A 23,769-nucleotide genomic window follows, 5' to 3' on the forward strand; every position below is an offset into this window, starting at 1 on the left:
ACCTGTTCGGGTTCACTGAGGGAGAATTTAACACGGCCAATGCACCCTAACCAGCACGTCTTTCGGACATTTATATAATTAATTTATTAATTTATACAATTAATAGATTTCTTTCATTTTCGATAAATAAATCTTAACGAATACTTTTAAGAATAATTCAAAACAAATTGAAGTTAAGAATCAACCACATTGCTGTGGCTCTGGAGTCACATGTAGGCCAGACCGGGTAAGGACGGCAGATTTCCTTCCCGAAAGGACATTAGTGAACCAGATGGGTTTTTGTGACAATTGCTGATACTTTCATGGTTACCATTAACGAGATGAGCTTTTCAATTCAGGTTCATTAATTGAATTCAAATTCCACCAGCTGCCTTGGTGGGATTCGAACCTGTGGCCCTGAAGCATTAGCCTGGGCCTCTGAGGGGAGAGAGCTGGATTACTGGTCCGGTGACATTACTGCAATGTCAACGTCTCCTGTAAGTAATCATCCAATGAATGCCCTCCATTATTTTTCAAACGTAGCAGGGCTATGGGCCAAGTGTTGGCTGATGGGGTTGGGTGGGAGCTCAGGTGTTTCTCACGTGTCGGTGCTGACTCGATGGGCCAAAGGGCCTCTTCTGTGCTGTACGATTCTCATAGAGTCTGCAGTGCAGAAGGAGGCCATTTGGCCCATCGAGTCAGCACCGACAACAATCCCACCCAGGCCCGATTCCCAGAGCCCCACACATTTACCCTAGCTAGACCCCCTGATGCTAAGGGGCAATCAACCTAACCCACACATCCTTGGACTGTGGGAGGAAACCGGAGCACCCGGAGGAAACCCACGCAGACACGGGGAGAATGTGCAAACTCAACATGGACAGGGACCCGAGGCCGGAATTGAACTGGGGTCCCTGGCGCTTTGAGGCAGCAGGGTTAACCACCGTGCCACCGTGCCACCCATGGGGGAATCATGCCTCTCGAGCAATTCACAGTCCACCTGCACAGCTCTGGTGAAACTGGTCTGTGCCAGGAATGGCATTCAGAAACTGGCACACTCGGCAGCGCTGGTATTTTTAACCACACATGTCTCCTTTCCCACCCCCAGCTGGATTCGATAAGACAGCCCCCTGTGTCTACTCCATTGAAAATATTTCTAATGTTTAAGACTTCTATGAGGTCACCCACCAGCCTTGGTCCAGCAAGTCAGTTCCTTTTGAGATTCATGTGAACTATTCTTTATTAGATCCCAGATGTACATTGCTTATGCATCACATAATCCTTTCCCCTGGGGAGACACAACAGATATTGGCTGATCACTTGGCCGAACATTGCGGGTGAGATTTTCCAGCTCTCCCGCAGAGGTCGCAGGTGGGATCTTCCGGTCCTGCCGATGTCTGTGGCGCTTTGGGTGGCTCCTCCAGTCCCTGCCGCGGGCGTTTGCCTTTGGTGGGACTGGGAGATCCTTCCAGGGCAGGAAGGGCTGGAAAATCCTGCTCTCAGTCTGTGAATGCAGGCTTCACTTTCCGACCGCTTATCATTGTAACCCTCCCTCCCACACTGACCCCTCAGCCTCCTGCACTGTTCACAGTGAAGCTCAATGGGAAGTTCAAGGAGCAACAGCTCATCTCTCAATTGGAACAATACAGCCTTCTCCACTCAACACTGCCTTCAACAATTTCAGATCACAACCACTGCTCCCATTATTCTTTTAATTTGATTTTCAATTTGATTTATTATTGTCACATGTGTTAGTATACAATGAAAAGTATTGTTTCTTGCGCGCTATACAGACAAAGCATACTGTTCATAGAGAAGGAAAGAGTGCAGAATATAGTGTTACAGTCATAGCTAGGCTGTAGAGAAAGATCAACTTAATATATGGTAGGTCCATTCAAAAGCAGGGAAGAATCATAGAATCTCTGCAGTGCAGAAGGAAGCCATTTGGCCCATCGAGCCTGCACCGACAACAATCCTGATGAGACACTATTCCCGTAACCCCACGTATTTACCGTACTAATCCCCCTGACACTAAGGGGCAATTTAGCATGGCCAATCAACCCAACTTGCACATCTTTGGACTGTGGGAGGAAACCGGAACACCCGGAGGAAACCCACGCAGACACGGGGATTATGTACAAACTCCACACAGACAGTGACTCAGGCTGGGAATCGAACCCGGGTCCCTGGCGCTGTGAGGTAGCAGCGCTAACCACTGTGCCACCGTGCCGCCAAGAAGCTGTTCTTGAGTCAGTTGGTACGCGTTCTCAGACTTTTGTATCTTATTCCCAATGGAAGAAGACGGAAGAGAGATTGTCCGGGGTGCCTGGTGTCCTTGACTATGCTGACTGCTTTTCCAAGGCAGCGGGGAGTGTAGACAGAGTCAATGGATGGGCGCCAAGGGCCCCCCTGCTGATGTGAACATGCAAACTCCACTCAGACAGTGACCCAAGCCGGGAATTGAACCCAGGTCCCTAGTGCTGTGAGGCAGTGGTGCCAACCACTGCGCCACCGTGCCGCCCGTATCAATCAGCTGTGTTGTTTAAGAACTGACATTCGACATTAATAGAAGAGCACTTCTGCTCTGCAGTAAACTGTTGGAGTGACGCAGATGAATTACTGTTACATCTTCAGTTGCTTTTAATGGATTGCCCTCAAAAATCTCCTGAGGCGTCAACTGGATCTCAAACAGGTGTGAGTGGGTCTCTGAGGGATATTTATCAGACGTTACTCCTGATCTCCTGAACACTGAAGTGAGGCCCGGGCAGTATCAATATTGTTAACATTGTACTGAGTTTCTTATCACCTTTGGACTGGACTCACAGAGCGTATAGATGGATGAAGAAGATTGCACAATGTGACAGGAAAGGCTATTAACCCAGTGCGTAGCAAAATAAATATGGCTGATAACGTAATGTATATCTGGCACCTTAACTGCTTATGCATTCTGTATTCCGAGCAATTCGGAGTTACCTTAGCGCCGGTTAATTTACACAGAAAATACTTATCGCAAAACCAGCAGGTTTGTTTGGATACAGTACAGAATTATTTAATCACATTTCCAATATGATTTAGCTTCAGGAGGGTAACAGAAGCAAAGTCTGCAATAGACTGGTGTAATCTATGTGTGTGTGTGTGTGGTGTTTGCATAATTGAAGGCCAAGTAATAAAGTTTTATGCGTCAGAAGAAAAATGTATTTTTTTTAATCAATGCCAGAATCCTGTTGGAAGTGGCAGTGGTGATGGCCTTGCAAATTGGATTCTGCTGTTCCATAATGACTTAAAAAGAGACGGCGATTTGCGCGGCTGCTTGAGGACAAAGCAACAGATGGGCTGAAGTGCAGGCCTGAGTTACGCCAGTACTGAGGCCATGTGCTCCGTGGAGGGGGGTGGACCAGCTCCTCCGTGGAGGGGGGTGGACCAGCTCCTCTGTGGAGGGGGGTGGACCAGCTCCTCCGTGGAGGGGGGTGGACCAGCTCCTCCGTGGAGGGGGGTGGACCAGCTCCTCCGTGGAGGGGGGTGGACCAGCTCCTCCGTGGAGGGGGGTGGACCAGCTCCTCCGTGGAGGGGGGTGGATCAGCTCCTCCGTGGAGGGGGGTGGACCAGCTCCTCCGTGGAGGGGGGTGGACCAGGTCCTCTGTGGAGGGGGGTGGACCAGGTCCTCCGTGGAGGGGGGTCGACCAGCTCCTCCGTGGAGGGGGGTGGACCAGCTCCTCCGTGGAGGGGGGTGGACCAGCTCCTCTGTGGAGGGGGGTGGACCAGCTCCTCTGTGGAGGGGGGTGGATCAGCTCCTCCGTGGAGGGGGGTGGACCAGCTCCTCCGTGGAGGGGGGTGGACCAGCTCCTCTGTGGAGGGGGGTGGATCAGCTCCTCCGTGGAGGGGGGTGGACCAGCTCCTCCGTGGAGGGGGGTGGACCAGCTCCTCTGTGGAGGGGGGTGGATCAGCTCCTCCGTGGAGGGGGGTGGACCAGCTCCTCCGTGGAGGGGGGTGGACCAGGTCCTCCGTGGAGGGGGGTGGACCAGCTCCTCCGTGGAGGGGGGTGGACCAGGTCCTCCGTGGAGGGGGGTGGACCAGCTCCTCCTCGTTCTGTGAGTTCCGTTTACAATCACAGAATCGTACAAGAGTCAAACATTGGCAATGTTCAATCAGACGTAACGCACCTCCAGTACCTTCAAAAACCATTTGAAAGAATTGATTTGTTTGAATGTCTGAAAACTGATACAGATATGTGTCAATCCCGCAGTCTGCCCAAACAAGACATTGGCTGGAATGTTACCGCCTCGCCCGCTCAGAATCGGGGCAGGTGAGGTTCGCACAACGGAATTCTCCGTTAGCCTCGGGCGGGATTTTACAAGCCTCGCCCGAGCGAAGTCATATAACCCAAGCCATTTTCTCTACATTCAAAACCATGTTCAGCACAGGGTGGCACAGTGGTTAGCACTGCTGCCTCACAGCGCCAAGGACCCGGGTTCGATTCCCGGCTTGGGTCACTGTCTGTGTGGAGTCTGCACGTTCTCCCCGTGTCTCCATGGGTTTCCTCCGGGTGCTCCGGTTTCCTCCCACAGTCCGAAAGACGTGCTGGTTAGATGCATTGGCCGTGCTAAATTCTCCCTCAGTGTACCCGAACAGGCGCCGGAGTGTGGCGACTAGGGGATTTTCACAGTAACTTAATTGCAGTGTTAATGTAAGCCTACTTGTGACACCAATAAATAAACTTTAAAATTGTTCTGTGTTCCTAACATAAAGGGGTATTTAAGAGTTGAGAAATAGGGTGGCACAGTGGTTAGCACTGCTGCCTCACAGTGCCAGGGACCCGGGGCAGCACGGTGGCACAGTGGTTAGCACTGCTGCCTCACAGCGCCAGGGACCCGGGGCAGCACGGTGGCACAGTGGGTTAGCACTGCTGCCTCACAGCGCCAGGGACTCGGGTTCAATTCCTGGCCTTGGTCACTGTCTGTGCGGTGTCTGCACGTTCTCCCCGTGTCGGCGGGAGTTTCCTCCGGGTGCTCCAGTTTCCTCCCACACAACAAAGATGTGCGGGTTAGGTGGATTGGCTGTGCTAAATTGCCCCTGAGTGTCAGGGGGACTAGCTAGGTTAAATGCATGGGGTTATAGGGATAGGGCCTGGTCGGTGCAGACTCGATGGGCCAAATGGCCTCCTTCTGCACTGCCGGGATTCTATGAGTCCATCCATATCCAATTGCCTCACAATTAGACAGCGGTGTTCCTGAATGCAATCTGAGTTGTATTAAATCTACGACATGGAAGCATCGAATTCAGTGCAGCTGGTCTCCGCGAGTGATTATACTCCTCTCCATCTTACCTTCTGTTCCTCCCTCCCTCACATGTTTATCCCTTCGATCCAGCATGTGATTTGCTTCAACCACTCTCACTGGTAACATGTTCAAAATTGTTATCACTCATTGGGTAACGTTTATTATAGTTTATATTTATTGGTGTCACTCGTAGGCGTACATTAACACTGCAATGAAGTTACTGTGAAAATCCCCTAGTTGCCACACTCCGGCGCCTGTTCGGGTACACTGAGGGAGAATTTAGCACGGCCAATGCACCTAACCAGCACGTCTTTCGGACTGTGGGAGGAAACCGGAGCACCCGGAGGAAACCCACGCAGACACGGGGAGAACGTGCAGACACCGCACAGACAGTGACCCAACCCGGGTCCCTGGCGCTGTGAGGCAGCAGTGTTAACCACTGTGCCACCGTGCTGCCCCGGGTCCCTGGCGCTGTGAGGCAGCAGTGTTAACCACTGTGCCACCGTGCCGCCCCGGGTCCCTGGCGCTGTGAGGCAGCAGTGCTAACCACTGTGCCACCGTGCCGCCCCGGGTCCCTGGCGCTGTGAGGCAGCAGTGCTAACCACTGTGCCACCGTGCCGCCCCGGGTCCCTGGCGCTGTGAGGCAGCAGTGCTAACCACTGTGCCACTGTGCTGCCCCGGGTCCCTGGCGCTGTGAGGCAGCAGTGCTAACCACTGTGCCACCGTGCCGCCCATTTCCCTGCTTTTCAATTCTATCCTTCTCTAAGTAAACTCAGCTCTTTCCACCGACCCTGCATCCCCAGCTCTTTTGTGACCTGGCTAGGACTCAGGGGTCAGAGTGCAGAATTCAGGGAGTTGAGGGGGTGGAAGGAGAGGGGAGGTGGGGGATGGGAATAGAGCTGGGGCAGTGGTGATGGGTGTGGAGACGGTGTTGGGGATGTTGAGGGGGTTTGGGGTGTTTGAACCTTCTGCTGATTTGAGGCAATGTGTCCCTGGAAGGCTTTAAGCCTGCAAGCAGCAACTCTCAATAAAGCAGTGTCAATGTTGGGTTTGGCTAATCAGTCCCAGCCTATACACGGATAGGTCCTGATGTGAACATCAGCTTTCACTCACTCACTTCGGGGAGGTGATGGCCTAGTGGTATTATCGCTAGACTATTAATCTAGAAACCTAGCGAATGTTCTGGGGACCTGGTTTGAATCCCACCACGGCAGATGGTGGAATTTGAATTCAATAAAAAATATCTGGAATTAAAAAGTCTACTGATGACCATAAAACCATTGTTGATTGTCGGAAAAACCCATCTGGTTCACTAATGTCCCTTTAGGGAAAGAAATCTGCCGATCTAATCTGGTCTGGCCTACATGTGACTCCAGAGCCACAGCAATGTGGTTGACTCTTAAATGGCCTCGCAGGCCACTCAGTTCAAGGGCAGTGGGGATGGGCAATAAATGTTAGCAATGCCCACATCCCATAAAAGAATATATTGATGAAATGAGAGTTCCTGTTCAATACAAAGCAATACAGCATCATTATCTAAATCATAGAATCCCTACAGTGCAGAAGGAGGCCATTCGGCCCATCGAGCCTGCACTGACAACAATCTCACCCAGGCCCTATCCCCGTAACCCCACACATTTACCCCGCTGATCCCTCTAACATACGCATCACGGGACACTAAGGGACAATTTAGCACGGCTAATGCACCTAACCCGCACATCTTTGGAGTGTGGGAGGAAACCGGAACACCCGGAAGAAATCCACGCAGACACGGGGAGAATGTGCAGACTCCACACAGACAGTTACCCGAGCCAGGAATCGAACCCAGGTCCCTGGCGCTGTGAGACAGTAGTGCTAACCACTGTGCCACCGTGCTGCCCTACAAGCCCCCTGGCCAGGCTCCAGCGATTTTAATCATCTTTAAATTGAGCAGAGAAATAAAACAGATCACCATGAAATCGGGAGCAGCCATTGTATTTTCCATCCTCATTTCTTTTATCTGACACTATTCTCGACAGGGACAGCTTTCTGGTCTGATTCTAACTCCCCGCCATGTACAGAATGAGAAGGCCAGAAAACTCAATGGTAATTACTGGGCAGAAACTGAGTGACTTGTCCTCAAGAGAAACCTGCTGAACAGAAGCACCTGGGAAAAGTCAGACATTAGTCAACCAAAACATTATTTGTGGACAAGTAGTTCATAGATAAGGTTTAAAAATGACCCCAACTCCAGTGTTTTCTGCTTGCTTGCTGATGTGGGGATATTGCAAATTATTCTCACCATTCTGCCCTGGATAGCACGGTGGTTCAGTGGTTAGCACTGCTGCCTCACAGCGCCAGGGACCCAGGTTTGATTCCTGGCTTGGGTCACTGTCTGTGCAGAGTTTGCACATTCTCCCCGTGTCTGCGTGGGTTTCCTCCGGGTGCTCTGGTTTCCTCCCACAGTCCAAAGATGTGAGACACTCAGTTCAAGGGCGACCAGAGATGGGCAACAAATGCTGGCCCAGCCAGTGACGCCCATGTCCCACGAATGAATAAAAAAGAAGCTTAGGGATTGGCCATGCTAAGTTTTCCCTTAGTGTAACAAGATGGGTAAATTATGGGGATCAGCAGGGTTTATTTATGGGGTTCGGAACTGGATGTGATTGTTGTCCGTGCATGCTCGATGGGCCGAATGGTCTCTTTCTGCACTGTGGGGATTCTACATCATGTTGGCTTCGAGAACCATTTTGCAACATTGGCAAGACATTTTAAGCAGTGGAAAATGATTGGAATGTGTCCTTCCCTGAGAGTATTGCGTTTCTATGGCAACTCGTACTACCGAGGAAGTGTTCAGCGATGCATCTTTATTTTAACTATTACGGTATTTTACTGCAAGCAGGGGGAATGTTGTTTATCCATTTATGACCTGTGACAGCCGCAAACTATCCCATTTGTACTCGTTCCATCGAGTATTGAATGTAACCTTACAGAATAGAAATAGCAGACGGGGAAGTGGGTGCCTTGCTGGTTGCACAGGAGGGCGTGTGGATAAGGAGCAATCAATGTGAAGGGTACCATTCTGTGTGACTCAAGTCTCTCATTAACCATATTTACAAAAATAGCTATTTACTGAGACATTAATACCCATTTACCAATATTCATTAAATACTTACTGTGGTAACATCATGAGTGCCATTTATTTCATGTTTTTTTCTTAGATTCTAATTAGTTTCAATGAATTGTTTTCCTCCGGGGAGAGTTGGGTTCTGCCCTGACCGTTCTCATGTCGCATTGTAAAAACCGGGGAAGGGAAGGTGTGAGTGTGTGTTTAGAAGGGAGAGAATTGTACGCTCCTGGTCTCAGAGATAATAGGTGGATTTTTCCCGTCCCACCCGTCATGGGAATCGTAGCGCGCTGGGAGAGGACCATACAAAGGCACCTTGGCCTCGGGCGGGAATTCCCGGCCTTGGGGTGACTGCGGTCGGAAAATCCCGACCAAAGTGCGCATGCTATATGTAAAGGCAGGTAGCATGCTCAAATCAGAAAGAGATTTTGAATTGATTTGATTTGATTTGAACTGATTTCATTCAATTTCATTTGATTTGATTTGATTTATTATTGTCACATGTATTGGGATACAGTGAAAAGTATTGTTTCTTGCTATACAGACAAAACATACTGTTCATAGAGTTCATAGGGGAGAAGGAAAGGAGAGAGCGCAGAATGTAGTGTTACAGTCATAGTTAGGGTGTAAAGAAAGATCAACTTAATATTAGGTAGGTCCATTCAAAAATCTGACGGCTGCAGGGAAGAAGCTGTTCTTGAGTCGGTTGGTACGTGACCTCAGACTTTTGTATCTTTTTCCCGATGGAAGAAGGTGGAAGAGAGAATGTCTGGAGTGCGTGGGGTCCTTAATTAAGCTGGCTGCTTTGCCGAGGCAGCGGGAAGTGTAGACAGAGTCAATGGATGGGAGGCTGGTTTGCGTGATGGATTGGGCTATGCTCACAAGAGAGTGTTGTGTGTGATTCTTGAACAGAAAATGAGAAAACACACACAGACATACATAACACGCATGTTCATCGAGCAGTTAATAAAGCATATTGTATCTTAGACTTCATTAACAGGGGCATTGAGTACAAGAGTAAGGGGGTCATATTGAGTCTGTAAGCCTCGTTAGAACAAAGAACAAAGAACAATACAGCACAGGAACAGGCCCTTCGGCCCTCCAAGCCCGCGCCGCTCCCTGGTCCAAGCTAGACCATTCTTTTGTATCCCTCCATTCCCACTCCGTTCATATGGCTATCTAGATAAGTCTTAAACATTCCCAGTGCGTCCACCTCCACCACCTTGCCTGACAGCGCATTCCAGGCCCCCACCACCCTCTGTGTAAAATATGTCCTTCTGATATCTGTGTTAAACCTCCCCCCCTTCACCTTGAACCTATGACCCCTCGTGAACGTCACCACCAACCTGGGGAAAAGCTTCCCACCATTCACCCTATCTATGCCTTTCATAATTTTATACACCTCTATTAAGTCTCCCCTAATCCTCCGTCTTTCCAGGGAGAACAACCCCAGTTTACCCAATCTCTCCTCATAACTAAGCCCCTCCATACCAGGCAACATCCTGGTAAGCCTCCTCTGTACTCTCTCCAAAGCCTCCACGTCTTTCTGGTAGTGTGGCGACCAGAACTGGACGCAGTGTTCCAAATGCGGACGAACCAACGTTCTATACATCTGCAACATCAGACCCCAACTTTTATACTCTATGTCCCATCCTATAAAGGCAAGCATGCCATATGCCTTCTTCACCACCTTCTCCACCTGTGACGTCACCTTCAAGGATCTGTGGACTTGCACACCCAGGCCCCTCTGCGTATCTACACCCTTTATGGTTCTGCCATTTATCGTATAGCTCCTCCCTACATTATTTCTACCAAAATGCATCACTTCGCATTTATCAGGATTGAACTCCATCTGCCATTTCTTTGCCCAAATTTCCAGCCTATCTATATCCTTCTGTAGCCTCTGACAATGCTCCTCACTATCTGCAAGTCCCGCCAATTTTGTGTCGTCTGCAAGCTTACTGATCACCCCAGTTACACCTTCTTCCAGATCGTTTATATAAATCACAAACAGCAGAGGTCCCAATACAGAGCCCTGCGGAACACCACTAGTCACAGGCCTCCAGCTGGAAAAAGACCCTTCCACTACCACCCTCTGTCTTCTGTGACCAAGCCAGTTCTCCACCCATCTAGCCACCTCCCCCTTTATCCCATGAGATCCAACCTTTTTCACCAGCCTACCATGAGGGATTTTATCAAACGCTTTACTAAAGTCCATATAGACGACATCCACGGCCCTTCCCTCGTCAACCATTCTAGTCACTTCTTCAAAAAACTCCACCAGGTTAGTGAGGCATGACCTCCCTCTCGCAAAACCATGCTGACTATCGTTAATGAGTTTATTCCTTTCTAAATGCGCATACATCCTATCTCTAAGAATCTTCTCCAACAACTTCCCCACCACGGACGTCAAGCTCACCGACCTATAATTACCTGGGTTATCCTTCCTACCCTGGAGACTACATCCTTCCTAACCTGGAGACTCCATCCTTCCTACCCTGGAGACTACATCCGTCCTACCCTGGAGACTACATCCTTCCTACCCTGGAGACTACATCCAGTTCTGGCTGCCATTCTTGAGGAAGGATGTGAAGGCATTGAGAGAGTACAGAGGCGATTCACAAGAATGATTCCAGGGATGAAGAACTGTAGCTATGAGGATAGATTGGAGAGATTGGGACTGTTTTCCTTTGAGAAGGCAACTTGATGGATGTATTCAAGATCCTGAGGGATATGGACAGGTAAATAGAGAGAAACTGTTGCCTCTCAAGAGACCATCAAGAACTAGAGGGCACAGATTCAAAATAGTTGGCAAAAAGAGGAAAAGTGATGCGAGGAAAAAAGAATTTTCAGAATTTGTAGTTTGGAACCAACTTCCTGAGAGAGTGGAGGCAGGTTTGATCAAGGTATGCATTGTTATCTGAAAAGAAAGAATGTGTAACGTTACAGACGTATGGGAGGAGAGTGGGATTAGGTAGAATGCTCTTTCATAGAAACAAAGAAGATTCAGCCCTTCGAGCCTGCTCCGCCATTCATCACAATCATGGCTGCTCATCCAACTCAATAGCCTAATCTTGCATTTTTCTCCATAACCTTTGATCCCATTTGCCCCAAGTGCTATATCCAGCCGCCTCTTGAATACATTCAATGTTTTGGCACGGTAGCACAGTGGTTAGCACTGCTGCCTCACAGCTCCAGGGACCTGGATTCGATTCCCGGCTTGGGTCACTGTGTGGAGTTTGCACATTCTCCTCGTGTCTGCGTGGGTTTCCTCCAGGTGCTCCGGTTTCCTCCCACAGTCCAAAGATGTGCGGGTTAGGTTAATTGGCCATGCTAAAATTGTCCCTTAGTGTCCCGGGATGCGTAGGTTAGAAGATTGGCGGGTAAATATGTCGGGATAAGGGGGTAGGGCCTGGGTGGGATTATAGTCGGTGCAGACTCGATGGGCCAAATGGCCTCTTTCTGCACTGTAGGGTTTCTATGATTTCTATGACAGCGCCAGGGACCAGGGCTCGATTCCCAGCTTGGGTCACTGTCTGTGTGGATTCTCCCCATGTCTGTGTGGGTTTCCTCCGGGTGCTCCGGTTTCCTCCCACATTCTGAAAGACGTGCTGGTTAGGGTGCATTGACCTGAACAGGCGCCGGACTGTGGCAACTAGGGGAATTTCACAGTAACTTCATTGCAGTGTTAATGTAAGCCTTACTTGTGACTAATAAATAAACGTTATTTTACTTAACTATTTCCTGTGGTAATAAATTCCAGAGAACTAGTACTGACTCGATGGGTTGAATGGCCTCCTCCGGTACCATAAAGATCCTGTAATTCAGACTGTAACAAACACAATGAGAGGATCAAAGGCAGAATGTCTTTTTTATTCATTCATGGCAGATGGGCGCCAATGGCTGACCAACTCCTATTACCCATCCCTAGTTGCCCTTGGAGGGCAGTTGAGCATCATCCACATTGTTGCGGCTCTGGAGTCACATGTAGGCCGGGTCAGGATGGCAGATTTCCTTGGGTTTTTCCGACAATCGACAATGGTTTCATGGTCATCCATAGATTCTTAATTCCAGATATTTTTTATTGAATTCAAATTCCACCACCCACTGTGGCGAGATTCGAACCCGGGTCCCTAGAACATTAGCTGAATTTCTGGTCGAGCGATAATACCACTAGGCCATCGCCTCCCAGACAGTCAAACAAGGTAGATGTAGGGAGTCTATCCACACATACAGAGCACGAGAAAGAAAACTCCCAAATAACTGACAGTGAGAATGGCCTCATGATCACAGCCACAATATAATCAGTTAATTATCTCTCAAAATGAAAACGACCTTCCGAACTCCCGCTGCAATAATCTATTTTATGGGAAGAAAAGTTAACTCGGATATATTCATAAAGAAATGGGAATAATATTCCACTGACTGCTAAAAGACTGTCTCACAGCGCCCGGGACCTGGGTTCGATTCCCAGCTTGGGTCACTGTCTATGCGGAGTCTGCACATTCTCCCCGTGTCTGCATGGGTTTCCTCCAGGTGCTCTGGTTTCCTCCCACAGTCCGAAAGATGTGCGGGTTAGGTGGATTGGCCATGCTAAATTGCCCTTAAGTGCTGGGGGAGACTAGCTAGGGTAAATATGTGGGGTTATGGGGATAGGGTGTGGGCAGGATTGTTGTTGGTGCAGACTCGATGGACCAAATATCCAAAGACGTGTGGGTTAGGTAGAATGGCCATGCTAAATTGTCCCTTAGTGTCAGGGTGACTAGCTAGGGTAAATGAATGGGGTTATGGGGATAGGGTCTGAGTGGGATTGTGGTCGGTGCAGACTCGATGGGCCGAATGGCCTCCTTCTGCCCTGTAGGATTCTATGATAAAGATGACTAAACGGGGAGTAGTTGGATAATGGCTGGTAACTGCACACTGTACGCTATGTGAGAGCTCGGGAAATTTATTCAACTCATCTAAACTTCAAAGCTTTGTTCCTCGGGGCGACTTTCCCTAATTTGTTTTTTTAAAGCACAAAGTAGAAACATATCATTTTTGCTCACATCAATATCTTCTCCAATTAAACTCCCTCATCCAAATGTCACGTTGTTCTTGAGCTGGCCACTGGGAGATGTAAAAGAACAGCCTTTGATTATTCACTCACCCTTTCGACAGAAGCAGCTGGGTGTTGATGAGGGGTTGCGGGAGAACTTTGCCACATGTTCACTGTGAGGCAGCGTGCCAGTGAACAGGAACAGGAATCTTACTGATCTATACGTTACTGGCACCAAACTCTGAGTCAGCAAGTACAGAGCACCGATCTCATTTTCACCTTATCATAAAACATGAAATAAAACCAGAGGTCGGTCATAGAGCATCTCAAACCTGCTTCATAGAATCACAGAATCCCTACAATGCAGGAGGAGGCCATTCAGCCCTTTGAGTCTGCACCAACTCTCCAAAAGAGCATATTTCCCCAGGCCTAACCCCCCTCATCCTATCTCCATAACCCCCACATTTAGCATGGCCAATCCCCCTAACCTGCACATCTTTGGGCACTCAGAGGCAATTTACCATGACCAATTCACCTAACCTGCACATCTTTGGACACTAAGGGGCAATTTATCCTGAACAATCCACCTAACCTACATATCTTTAGACACTAAAAGGCAATTTACCGTGGCTAATCCCCCAAACCAGCACATCTTTAAACACAAAGGAGCAATTTAGCATGGCCAATTCACCTAACCTGCACATCTTGGAACACTAAGGGGCAACTTATATGGTCAATCCACCTAACCTGCACATCTTTGGACTGTGGGAGGAAACCGGAGCACCCGGAGGAAACCCACGCACACACGGGGAATTGAACCCGGGTCCCTGGCGCTGTGAGGCAGCAGTGCTAACCACTGTGCCGCTGTGCCATCCTCAATACTTAAAGGGCTTCCTCGCAGTGAGTACCCCCACCTTCAGAGAGGTTTACAACTGCTTTTGCAAAGTGAGGGGAACCTGCTGGGGGTAACAAAGGTAGGTTCAGCCCCCAAGGCGAGAGGGACATGCCCAGGCACTGCCACAGGAGGGCCCTCTGGGGGGTGGGCGGGGCTCTACTGGTCGGGGGTGGGGGGGGGGGGTCCATTCATATATGTGAGGGTGCATTCCTCTTACCCATGGGGTGGGTGTTTCGCAGGTGTTTGTGGGGAGGGGGGGTTCCCTTCCTCCATTGGGTGGATGGGATGACCCCAGTTATTGTTGGGGGGGTTTGTCCTTATTCGTGGGGGGACTGAGGCACCTTCCTGGTGCTTGTGGGGTGGGGGGCAGTGGGAGGTGGCGTTGGGTTTCCTGTATCTGTGAGGGTGGGGCCGGGGGGGTGGGGGTGGAGTGTTCTTTTCAACACAGGGCAGAACCTCCCCTTGCTCCCCTGTGTCGAATCGGGCGGGAAGGTTTGCACGCACAATTTTGAATCCAATTGCAGACGTTACAGATGTGCGAAGATTGACAGTTTGCACATGTGTGTGAAAGAGGGGAAGCTGGTGTTCAGACAGGAGTAAGCAGCTCCCATAAAGAGCTGAGAAAGGGAGACCCTGCCAAGCGCTGTTGACAGGTGTCTGACCTCAATGCTGGACCTCTGCTGGAATCGTCGTGCGGAGGCTTGGAACAAAACCACTGAAGCTAAACAGAGCTGTGGGCACCGTCGGTGTGGATCCCCGTGGAGTTAAACCCCACCAAGTCAAGGATAAACCGCTAACCACGCAGCCATCACTCAGGGGGCACCATATGTGCACAAACATCCCAAAATGTCAGATATTAATGAAAAAAAGGCTTTGCCAAAATTCTCAGTAAAATGGGAGATGGGGCGAGTGGTGCAACTTCCAAGCAGATTGCAAAACTTTGTGCGATGTTTGGTTTTTCTCGAATTGTTTCCTGGGATGTTGGCAGCTCTGACTCGAGCAGCATTTAATACCAATCCCTAATTGTCCATGAGAAGGTGAAGTCTTTTACGTGATCATTCCAGGCTGCCTCTGCTTCTTGAGAAAGAAGCCTTGGTCATTGTAACATACAGATTGAAAGCACTGGACTTGCATTAGTTTTGAGGTTGTTACATTAAGGAACTATATTCATTTGCTCAGATATTACCCTTCCCATCATGTTTTTTAAATGTTCAAACTCTGTGGCGGATCACCAAGTCAGCCGTGTCTCAGAGTCAGAAGATTATAGGCTCAAACCTCACTCGGAGGACTTAAGAATATGGACTTAGAGTCATCGTCATCGAATCATAGAGGTTTACAGCATGGAAACAGGCCCTTTGACCCAACTTGTCCATGCCGCCCTTTTTTTAAACCACCAAGCGAGTCAATATTACCCGCGTTTGGCCCATATCCCTCTATACCCATCTTACCCATATAACTGTCTCAATGCTTTTTAAAAGACAAAATTGTACCCGCCTCTACTACTACCTCTGGCAGCTTGTTCCAGACACTCGCCACCCTCTGTGTGAAAAAATTGCCTCTCTGGACCCCTTTGTATCTCTCACCTTAAACCTATGACCCTAGTTTTAGACTCCCCTACCTTTGGGAAAAGATGTTGACTATCTAACTGATCTGTGCCCCTCATTATTTTATAGTCTAAGTGTGGCCTTACCAATGTCCTGTACAACTTCAACAAGACATCCCAACTCCTGTATTCAATGTTCTGACTGATGAAACCAAGCATGCCGAATGCCTTCTTCACCACTCTGTCCACCTGTGACCCCACTTTCAAGGAGCTATGAACCTGTACCCCCAGATCTCTTTGTTTTATAACTCTCCCCAATGCCCCACCATTAACTGAGTAAGTCCTGCCCTAGTTCGATCGACCAAAATGCATAATCTCGCATTTGTCTAAATTAAACTCCATCTGCCATTCGTCAGCCCACTGGCCCAATTGATCAAGATCCCGTTGCAATCCGAGATAACCTCCTTCACTGTCCACTCTGCCAGCAATCCCAATCTGCAAGCTTACTAACCACACCTCCTAAATTCTCATCCAACTTGAATTTTCCTGTCCAGCCCATCATGGGACATGGACCATGCAGAGTCTGTTGGTCTCAGGTGGGATTTTCCGGTCTTGGGGTGAGCGCGACCAGAAAACCCCACCCATGGTCTAGGCTGACATTTTGGTGTAACACTGAGGGAGTTCTGCACTGTCTGAAGTGCCATCCTTAGGCTGAGGTGATAAACTAAAGCCCCGTCGGCTCTCTTGGGCAGACTTAGGGTGGGATTTTCCAGACGTTCTCGCTGGCAGGATCTTCCAGTCCCACCAATGGTGACATCCAACTGCCCCAAGGTGAGATGACCCAGCCATGCAGTTAACATCGGCGGGACTGGAGAACCTGTTGGTGGCCAATGGCGAGTTGCCTCCACATGCTGGAAAACCCACTGGGGGTCGGGGGGGGGGGGGGGGGGGGGGGGAGGGGGGGAGGGGGGTGGGGGTGGTGGAGGGGACGGAAATCCCACCTGTAGAAAATATAATGACATTATTCAAGGAAAAGTAGAGGCGTTCTCCTGATATTTGTCCCTCAAACACCGATGAAGAAGCAGATTATCTGGTCATTTTCAGGTGGCACCGGTGGCATAGTGGTTGGCACTGCTGCCTCACACTGCCAGGGACCCAGGTTCAATTCCTGGCTTGGGTCACAGTAACTTCATTGCAGTGTTAATGTAAACCTACTTGTGACTAATAAAAAAACTTTATCCCATTGCTTCTTGTGGGATTTTGCTGTGTGGAAACTGTTGTATTTATAACAATGACTACATTTCAAAAGTGCTTAATTGTTGCTTTTATTCATTGATGGGATGTGAGCATCGCTGGCTGGGCCAGCATTTACTGCCTAACCTGAGGGCAATTCAGAGTTAACACATTGCTGTGGCTCTGGAGTCACATGTAGGCAAGACCAGGTAAGGATGGCAGATTTCCTTCCCTAAAGGACATTAATAAATCAGATGGGTTTTTCTGACAATCGACAATTGTTTCATGGTCAACAGTAGACTTTTCATTTCAGATTTTTATCGAATTCAAAATTCACCATCTCCCATGGTGGGATTCGAACCCGGGTCTCCAGAGCAGCACTCTGTAGGCGGCAAGGTGGCACAGTGGTTAGCACTGCTGCCTCACAGCGCCAGGGACCCGGGTTCAATTCCGGCCTCGGATCACTGTCTGTGCGGAGTTTGCATGTCCTCCTTGCGTCTGTGTGAGTTTCCTCTGGGTGCTCCGGTTTCCTCCCACGGTCCAAAGATGTGTAGGTTAGATGGATAGGCCATGCTAAATTGCTCCATAGTGTCCCAAGATGTGTAAGTTAGGTGAATTGGCCATGTTAAATTGCCCCTTAGTGTCCAAAGATGTGTAGGTTAGGTGCACTGGCCATGCTAAATTGCCGCATAGTGTCCCAAGATGTGCGGGTTAGGTGGATTGGCCATGGGAAATGTCTGGGATTACAGGGATAGGGTGGGGGAGGGAGCGTAGAGAGTCCATGCAGGCTCGATGGGCCAAATGGCCTCTTCTGCACTGTAGGGATTCTATGATTCTGTGATGACTAGTCCAGCAGCAATACCACAAAGCAACCACCTGTAACGCACTTTGTGATCACCTGAGGTTGTGAGAGGCGCTATATAAATGCAAGTCACATTTATGGAAGAAACATACTGTGCTATCAGTAGTTATCAGTATATGATGACTAGAATTCATATCCAATCATGAAGCAGATGCTGCTGGAAGAATTAACTGCTGATGTTTCGAGAAAGCTGCTGATTTGTGAAACTGCTGTCCCAGTGAATTACAATCCCCCAGTCCCTCTGCAACATCCATTATTCCTTTCCTGGTTTTTATTCTCCTCTGCTGTTTCTGTTTTTCTCCTCGTTCCGACAGCTTCAGCACAAACTTCCCCGAAAAGTTCACTTTATGATTGAATAAACCGGCGGAGTCGAGAGTTCCCCAACTTTGAATTCACCTCCATCTCAGCAAGACGACTGCCGGCATCGATAACACCAAGATACACACAGCCAAACTCTGTGAATCTACTGCAGCTCACATGAAAAATGCAGCAGTGTGAAAAGCAGCCAAAATGACGCCTTTTTCTCAGTTTTTACATTTCCATTTTTGCTTCAGACAGTGTAACCCTAGCACTGAGAAAAGATACATGTGTTTAGTGTGAGATCGGCAATAATTGATGTAAAATACAATAACGATACGTATATTGAAATAGAATTAAATACAATTTCACCCTTTTACTGTTTCATTGTAATCTGAACCCCCCCCCCCCCTCTATTTGTATATTAGTGTCACAAGTAGGCTTACATTAACACTGCAATGAAGTTACTGTGAAAATCCCCTAGTCGCCACACTCCGGTGCCTGTTTGGGTAACACTGAGGGAGAATTTAGCACGGCCAATTCACCTAACCAGCACGTCTTTCAGACTGTGGGAGGAAACCGGAGCACCCGGAGGAAACCCACGCAGACACGGGGAGAATGTGCAAACTCCACACAGACAATGACCCAAGCCGGGAATTGAACCTGGGTCCCTGGCGCTGTGAGGCAGCAGCGCTAACCACTGTGCCACTGCGCCACCCTTAAAGTGAACCATCTTCATTTCATTCTGACCTGCCACTAACGCCTTTCCAGCTGCCCTCTTTTCTCATTGGCCACTTGCTATTCCGCAGCCTGGACTTACCCTCAACACGCACTAACCTCAGTCTGTAAGGAAACCTCTCTTTGGAAGCTGAGGTCCGCTGTATCTATGGTGTCTACCTACCTCCGTTAGATCCTATTTCTAACTGTCTGGAACATTTGTTCAGGAGAGCCATTGCTTCTGGAAGGAGTTCCCGCAGTGCTGTTGCGTGTGGGACTCACCCCGGTGATTCCGAGCTGGGTGCTGGAGCAGGAAGAGCTACGGGAGGGATGGGACGGGGGAGCAATCTGCACGCGAGGCTGCTGTAAGACTCTCAAAGTGGGACAAGGGGCCATGGGGTTGGGAGGGGGTGGGTGTTGGGCGACATCATTGAAACAATCAAAGAGTCATAGAGGTTTGCAGCATGGAAACAGGCCCTTCGGCCCAACTTGTCCATGCCGCCCTTTTTTTTTTAAACCCCCTAAACTAATCCCAATTGCCCGCATTTGGCCCATATCCCTCTATACCCATCTTACCCATGTAACTGTCTAAATGCTTTTTAAAAGACAAAATTGTACCCGCCTCTACTACTACCTCTGGCAGCTTGTTCCAGACACTCACCACTCTGTGTGTGAAAAAATTGCCCCTCTGGACACTTTGGTATCTCTCCCCTCTCACCTTAAATCTATGCCCTCTAGTTTTAGACTCCCCTACCTTTGGGAAAATATATTGACTATCTAGCTGATCTGTGCCCCTCATTATTTTATAGAGCTCTATAAGATCGCCCCTCAGCCTCCTATGCTCCAGAGAAAAAAATCCCAGTCTTTCCAGCCTCTCCTTATAACTCAATCCATCAAGTCCCGGTAGCATCCTAGTAAATCTTCTCTGCACTCTTTCTAGTTTAATAATATCCTTTCTATAATAGGGTGACCAGAATTGCACACAGTATTCCAAGTGTGGCCTTACCAATGTCTTGTACAACTTCAACAAGACATTCCAATTCCTGTATTCAATGTTCTGACCAATGAAACCAAGCATGCCGAATGCCTTCTTCACCACTCTGTCCACCTGTGACTTCACTTTCAAGGAGCTATGAACATGTACCCCTAGATCTCTTTGTTCTGTAACTCTCTCCAACGCCCTACCATTAACTGAGTAAGTCCTGCCCTTGTTCAATCTACCAAAATGCATCACGTCGCATTTGTCTAAATTAAAGTCCATCTGCCATTCGTCAGCCCACTGGCCCAATTGATCAAGATCCCGCTGCAATTGGAGATAACTTTCTTCACTGTCCACTATGCCACCAATCTTAGTGTCATCTGCAAACTTACTAACCACGCCTCCTATATTCTCATCCAAATCATTAATATAAATGACTAATAACAGTGGACCCAGCACTGATCCCTGAGGCACACCGCTGGTCACAGGCCTCCAGTTTGAAAAACAACTCTCTACAACCACCCTCTGGCTTCTGTGAAGAAGCCAATTTTGTATCCATTTAGATACCTCACCCTGCATCCCATGAGATTTAACCTTATGCAACAACCTACCACGTGGTACCTTGTCAAAGGCCTTGCTAAAGTCCATGTAGACAGCATCAGCTGCACTGCCCTCATCTACCTTCTTGGTTACCCCTTCAAAAAACTCAATCAAATTTGTGAGACATGATTTTCCACTCACAAATCCATGCTGACTGTCCCTAATCAGTCCTTGCGACTCTAAATGCCTGTAGATCCTGTCTCTCAAAATACCTTCCAACAATTTACCCACCACAGATGTGAGGCTCACTGGCCTGTAGTTCCCAGGCTTTTCCCTGCAGCCCTTCTTAAACAAAGGCACAACATTTGCCACTCTCCAATTTTCAGGCACCTCACCCGTGACTATCGATGATTCAAATATCTCGGCTAAGGGACCCACAATTTCCTCCCGAGCCTCCCACAATATCCTGGGATACACTTCATCAGGTCCCAGGGATTTATCTACCTTGATGCGCTTTAAGACTTTCGTCCTTCTCTGCAATATGTACACTCCTCAAGACATCACTATTTATTTCCCAAGTTCCCTAACATCCATGCTTTTCTCAACAGTAAATACTGATGAGAAATATTCATTTAGGATCTCACCCATCTCTTGTGGATCCGCACATAGATTACCTTGTTGATCCTTAAGAGGCCCTACTCTCTCCCTTGTTACTCTTTTGCCCTTTATGTATTTGTAGAAGCTCTTTGGATTCTCCTTTGCCTTATCTGCCAAAACAATCTCATGTCCCTTTTTTGCCCTCCTGATTTCTCTCTTAACTCTACTCCTACACCCCCTATACTCTTCAAGGGATTCACTTGATCCCAGCTGCCTATGCACGTCATGTGCCTCTTTCTTCTTGACCAGGGCCTCAATATCCCGAGTCATCCAGGTTTCCCGACTTCTGCCAGCCTTGCCCTTCACTCTAAGAGGAATGTGTTTACCCTGAACCCTGGTTAACACACTTTTGAAAGCATGCCACTTACCAGACGCCCCTTTGCCTTCCCACAGACTCCCCCAATTAACTTTTGAAAGTTCCCGCCTGATACCATCAAAATTGGCCTTGCCCCAATTTAGAATATTAACTTTTGGGCCAGACCTATCATTCTCCATAGCTATCTTAAAACTAATAGAATTATGGTCACTGGTCCCAAAGTGATCCCTCACTAACACTTCTGTCACCTGCCCTTCCTTATTTCCCAAGAGGAGGTCAAGTTTTGCCCCCTCTCTAGTCGGGCCATCCACATACTGAATGAGAAATTCCTCCTGAATACACTCAACAAATTTTTCTCCATCCAACCCTCTAATACTATGGCTGTCCCAGTCAATGTTGGGAAAGTTAAAATCTCCTATTACCACCCTATTTTTCTTAGAGCTATCTGTAATCTCCTTACATATTTGCTCCTCAATGTCCCGCCGACTATTTGGGGGTCTATAGTGCAAACCTATCAAAGCGATTTTCCCCTTCTTATTTCTCAGTTCCACCCACATAGACTCAGGAAATCATAGGTGAGACAGGATTGAATAACTTACCCCAATCTGACTGAGGAAGCACGAGTTCAGGAAGGCCTGGTCCAGCCGTCAGGCTCTAACTCTCCTGTTCCACTTTCTGCAGCAGGTCTGTGGCCCAAAGGGTGGGGTAGTCGTGTCTATTTATTCCTGGAGCATAGGAGGATGAGGGGTGACCTTATAGTGGTTTATAAAATCATGAAGGGCGTAGATAAGGTGAATAGCCATGGTCTTTTCCCCAGGGTAGGGGAGTCCAAAACTAGAGGGCATAGGTTAAAGGTGAGACGGGAAAGGAACCCCAGGGGGCAACTTTTCCACACAGAGGGTGGTGTGTGCATGGAATGAGCTGCCAGAGGAGGTGGTAGAGGCGGGTACAATTACAACATTTAAAGGACATTTGGACAGGTACATGGATGGGAAAGGTTTAGAGGGATATGGGCCAAACTGAGGCAAATGGGGCTAGTTCAGTTTAGGAAACCTGGTCAGCATGGACGAGTGGGGCCAAAGGGCCTGTTTCCGTGCTGGATATCTCTCTGGCTCTCGCCTCAATCCATCAATGTCGTGTTTCCAAAATATTCACCCACTGCTGCTTCAGAAGTTTCATCTATTGAAACACATGGTTGTCATCTACCTGTGACCACGACACCATCCCATTGCCAATCTCCTTCCTCATGGTGCCAATGTCTTGTTGCTGCCAATCTTGAGATTGGGAATCGCTACAAAGCATCCATTGGCGATCAGCTTTAATTCTCAGTTCTGAATTTTATTCCGTAGGATCAGCGAAGATTGTGGGTGGGATTTTCCGGCTGCGCTTGCCCCAAAACCGAAGAATCCCGCCTGAGGTCAACGGACCTTTTTATGATTCACCCCCCTCCTACCCGCTACGATTCCTGTGGTAGTCGGGACGGGAGAATTGCCCCCATTGTTTATTTAGGCCACAGAATTTCAATTCTGCCAAACACCTGTCTTCACAAGCATCATTTGAAATATCAACTGAGATTTCCCAGCAAAGTCTTGCTGCATATCATAGACCATCAACCATAGAATCCCTACAGTACAGAAGGAGGCCATTTGTCCCATTGAGTCTGTACCGACCACAATCCCACCCTATTCCCGTAACCCCACGCATTTACCCTTCTAATCCCCCTGACACTAGGGTCAATTTAGCATGGCCAATCCACCTAACCCGCACATCTTTGGACTGTGGGAGGAAACTGGAGCACCCGGAGGAAACCCACGCAGACACGGGGAGAATGTGCAGACTCGGCACAGACAGTGACCCGTGGCCAGAATCGAACCTGGGTCCCTGACGCTGTGAGGCAGCAGTGCTATATTTAATGCCCTTTAGGGAAGGAAATCTGCCGTCCTTACCCGGTCTGGCCTGCATGTGACCCCAGAGCCACAGCAATGTGGTTGACTCTCAATTGCCCTCCAAGGGCAACTAGGGATGGGCAATAAATGCTGGGCCCAGCCGGCGATGCCCGTGTCCTATGAATGTATAAAAAAAACATTCAAATACACACAACGCTTGTGTTGTATTGATAGCAGAGGAGATAACTCAAATATGTGTCACCTTCCAGGTGACTGGAAATGACAGAGGGATTTTGTCAAGTTGTGACACTGTGTAATAGAGAAAGTGTGTTGTTACGGTGATGGCTATCACCACATTGACACAAATCTCCAACGTTGGCTCCAAACCAGGCGAGCTGTGCCCTTTAAACACGCCATCTTATTTTTAACATCATCATCTCCTGTA

This window comes from Mustelus asterias, chromosome 23 (assembly GCF_964213995.1).
Source record: "Mustelus asterias chromosome 23, sMusAst1.hap1.1, whole genome shotgun sequence".
Lineage (NCBI taxonomy): Eukaryota > Metazoa > Chordata > Chondrichthyes > Carcharhiniformes > Triakidae > Mustelus > Mustelus asterias.